A 5,000-nucleotide genomic window follows, 5' to 3' on the forward strand; every position below is an offset into this window, starting at 1 on the left:
TGCAATTGCGGGTTGCACTTACGCATGAATGAACCTTTTTTTCTCTTCTTCTTTTTTTTCCTTCTTCCTTCTTCCTTTTTTTTTTTTTTTTTTTTTTGTGCGAGCCGCCCAGGAGATCCTTGTTAATGTGTAAGTATTAAGGGAGGCTGCGGGAAACACCTCAGTGTGTAATCTCATTTAAGGAGCGGATGCCAGAATCTCTCCCTTTTAAGGTCGTGAAGATCGATGCATTAGTGTTCCTAAAAAAACATTTATATTGGATCTGTTTTTTAGGGAATTAATTATGTGGTTGTAGAATTTATATTGGATCTATTTTTTTAAGGGAATTAATCATGTGGTTGTAGAATTTATATTGGATCTGTTTTTTTAGGGAATTAATTATGTGGTTGTAGAATTTATATTGGATCTATTTTTTAAGGAATTAATTATGTGGTTGTAGAATTTATATTGGATCTATTTTTTAGGGAATTAATGATGTGGTTGTAGAATTTATATTGGATCTATTTTTTAAGGAATTAATTATGTGGTTGTAGAATTTATATTGGATCTATTTTTTAGGGAATTAATTATGTGGTTGTAGAATTTATATTGGATCTATTTTTTAAGGAATTAATCATGTGGTTGTAGAATTTATATTGGATCTATTTTTTAAGGAATTAATTATGTGGTTGTAGAATTTATATTGGATCTATTTTTTAGGGAATTAATTATGTGGTTGTAGAATTTATATTGGATCTATTTTTTAAGGAATTAATCATGTGGTTGTAGAATTTATATTGGATCTATTTTTTAAGGAATTAATTATGTGGTTGTAGAATTTATATTGGATCTGTTTTTTTAGGGAATTAATCATGTGGTTGTAGAATTTATATTGGATCTATTTTTTAAGGAATTAATCATGTGGTTGTAGAATTTATATTGGATCTATTTTTTAAGGAATTAATTATGTGGTTGTAGAATTTATATTGGATCTGTTTTTTTAGGGAATTAATCATGTGGTTGTAGAATTTATATTGGATCTTTTTTTTTAGGGAATTAATCATGTGGTTGTAGAATTTATATTGGATCTATTTTTTTAGGGAATTAATCATGTGGTTGTAGAATTTATATTGGATCTGTTGTGTTGTGTGTGTGTGTGTGTGTGTGTGTGTGTGTGTGTGTGTGTGTGTGTGTCACCTCCACCTCCTTCCTATCATTATATCATTATTATTGATATTAGTAATGATATTGTTACTGATATTGAAAATGATGATGGGGATTTTTATCATGATAATGATACTAAAAAAAATTATAACAATGGTCACAATACTTTTGATGATGATAATGATAATAATGGTAATAATAATAACGATGATAATATTAATAACAATGAAGGTGATGATAATAATGATAATGATAGTAATAATGATATCGAGAGTGATAATAATGATAATGATATGATAACAATAGTGATGATAAGGATAAGGATAGTAATAATAATGATGATGATGATAATAATCATAATAATAATAATGATGATGATGATGATAATGATAATAATGATAATAATAATAATGATAATGATAAGAATGATAATGATTGTAAAAGCATTATAATAATAATAGCAACATTAATATTAATAATAATGATGATGATGATAATGATAATAATGATAATAATAATAATGATAATGATAAGAATGATAATAATTGTAAAATCATTATAATGATAATAGCAACATTAATAGTAATAATAATGATAATGATGATAATTTGAAGAATAGCAACAGCAACAACCATAATAATAATAATCACCTTTTTAAAGAAAAAATAAACAAATATGTTATAACATCCCTAAAAGACAGACAGACAAAGAGTCAGACAGACTGATAAACAGAAAATACAGAGACAGAATGTCAGAAAAAGACAAAAAAGACAGAGCTAGAAAGACAGACAGACAGAAAGACAGAGAATTTGAGAGACAGAAAGGCAGACAGACAGAGGGTTAGAGAGAGAGAGAGAGAGACAAAAAGACAGACAGAAAAGACAGACAGAATTCAGAGTCAGACAAAATAACAGAAAAAGTAGACAGAGAGACAGACAGACAGACAAAGAGTTAGACAGAGTCAGACAGAAAAAAAAACAGATAGAAAGACAGAAAGACAAGAGAATCAGAGAGACAAACAGAAAGATAGAGACTTAGAGAGAGAGAATCAAAGACACAGACAGAAAGACAGAGACAGAGACAGAGAGAGACTCAGAGAGAGAGAATCAGAGAGACAGACAGACATACAGAGACACAGAGAGAGAGAGAGAAACAGAAAGACAGACAGAAAGACAGAGACTCAGACAGAGAGACAGACAGAAAGGCAGACACAGAGACAGAGACAGAGAGAGAATCAGAAAGACAGACAGAAAGACAGAGACAGAGAGAGAATCAGACAGACAGAAAGACAGAGAGAGAGAGAGAGAGAATCAGAGACCGACAGACAGACAAAAAGACAGAGACAGAGAGAGAATCAGAAAGACAGACAGAAAGACAGAGACTCAGAGAGAGAGAGAATCAGACAGAAAAACAGAGACAGAGAGAGAATCAGACAGACAGAAAGACAGAGAGAGAGAAAGAATCAGAAAGACAGACAGAAAGACAGAGAGAGAGAAAGAATCAGAAAGACAGACAGAAAGACAGAGACAGAGAGAGAATCAGAAAGACAGACAGAAAGACAGAGACAGAGAGAGAGAGAGAATCAGAGAGACAGACAAAAAGACAGAGACAGAGAGAGAACCAGACAGACAGACAGAAAGACAGAGACTCAGAGAGAGAGAGAATCAGAGAGACAGGCAGACATACAGTTAGCCAGAGAGAGAGAGAGAGAGAGAATCAGAAAGAAAGAGAGAAAGACAGAGACAGAGACAGAGAGAGAATCAGACAGACAGACAGAAAGACAGAGACACAGAGAGAGAGCGAGAATCAGACAGACAGATAGAAAGACAGAGACAGAGAGAGAGAGAGAGAATCAGACAGAAAAACAGAGACAGAGAGAGAATCAGACAGACAGAAAGACAGAGAGAGAGAAAGAATCAGAAAGACAGACAGAAAGACAGAGACAGAGAGAGAATCAGAAAGACAGACAGAAAGACAGAGACAGAGAGAGAGAGAGAATCAGAGAGACAGACAAAAAGACAGAGACAGAGAGAGAGAGAGAATCAGAGAGACAAACAGAAAGACAGAGACAGAGAGAGAAACAGAAAGACAGACAGACATACAGTTACACAGAGAGAGAGAGAGAGAAACAGAAAGACAGACAGAAAGACAGAGACAGAGACAGAGAGAGAATCAGACAGACAGACAGAAAGACAGAGACACAGAGAGAGAGCGAGAATCAGACAGACAGACAGACAGAAAGACAGAGACAGAGAGAGAGAGAGAATCAGACACAGAGACAGAGACAGAGAGAGACTCAGAGAGACAGACAGACAGAGAGAGAGAAAGAATCAGAAAGACAGACAGAAAGACAGAGACAGAGAGAAAGAGAGAATCAGACAGACAGACAGAAAGACAGAGACAGAGACAGAGAGAGAGAATCAGACAGACAAACAGAGACAGAGAGAGAATCAGACAGACAGAAACAGAGAGAGAGAAAGAATCAGAGAGAATCAGAAAGACAGAGACAGAGACAGACTCAGAAAGACAGACAGAGAGACAGACAGACAGACAAACGAGACGAGAGCGACGCAAGCAGGAGGCCCCCGTCTGCCATCTTCCCCGACGTCATAATATCTGTTGACATCGTGTGACATCCGCGGAGGTGATGGCACCAGTAATTTTCTTGATTAAATTATGTCAGAATTAAATTTGAGAGCCCGTAATCTGGTAGAAGAGGGGGGAGGGGGTAGGAGGGAGAAGGAGGGAGGGAGGGAAGGAGGGAGAGGGGGGAAGGGGGGGAGATGGAGGGAAGGGAAGGAGGGAGAGAGGGAGGGAAGGGAGGGAAGGGAAGGAGGGGGAGAGGGAGGGAAGGGAAGGAGGGGGAGAGTGAGGGAAGGGAATGAGGGAGAGAGCGAGGGAAGGGAAGGAGGGGGAGAGGGAGGGAGGGAAAGGAGGGAGAGAGGGAGGGAAGGGAGGGAGGAGAAGAAGGGGGAGAGGGAGGGAAGGGAAGGAGGGAGAGATTGAGGTAATGGAGGTGCGATGTTTGAGGTGGGAGGGAGGGGGAGAGGTGGTGGAGAAAACGGGAGAAGATAGAGAGGAGGAGATGAAATGAGTGAGGGGAAACGATGGAGGAGGAGAGGGAATGAAGAAGGGGGAGATATGGTGGAGAAAGGGGGGAGAGGTAGAGAGGGGGAGAGAATATGGAGGAGAAGAAAGGAAGGAATTTGGAGAGTTGGTGGAGAAAAAAGAGAGAAGGAGGAAGGGAGAGAAGCCGTAGAAGAGAAGAGGAGGTGATAGAGGAAGATGGGAATGTGGCGGAGGAGAAGAGGAAAGGAGGGAGAGAAATGGCGGAGAAGAGAGAGAGAAGAAAAGGGAAAGGAAAATAGGAGAGTAGGTACTGACGGAGGAGAGGGAGAGGGATGAGGAGAAGCAGCGGAGGAGGGAGAGGGGAGGAAGTGGAGGAGAAGGGGTGGTGAACGGAAGGGGAAGAATAGATGATAAAAGAAAGAGGATAAATAGCGAGAGATGTTAAAGGGAAGAAAGGAAAAGGGAAAAAAGGAGAGGAACAGACGAGGAAAAAGCGAAAGAGGAAGAGGAAAAAAAGAGAGAAAAAAGTAGGGTATGGAAGGAAGAAAAGAGAGAAGAGGCGATGTCGGAGAGGCAAAGGGAGACGGTGGCCGCACCAGATGACACAATATCGCAGCCACAAATATATAAATTGACTCCGACCAAATTTTATGTGGTTAAAATCGACCACAATAAAGTGCCTGGGCATTCCAGCACGTCGCGCCGGGGAGGACGTGTCGGGGTGATGGAACGTCAACCCGTCTCCCCTCCCCCTTCCCCTCTTCCCCTCTCTCCCTCTCTCCCTCCCC

This window comes from Penaeus vannamei, chromosome 10, assembly GCF_042767895.1.
Source record: "Penaeus vannamei isolate JL-2024 chromosome 10, ASM4276789v1, whole genome shotgun sequence".
NCBI classification, from domain to species: Eukaryota; Metazoa; Arthropoda; class Malacostraca; order Decapoda; family Penaeidae; genus Penaeus; species Penaeus vannamei.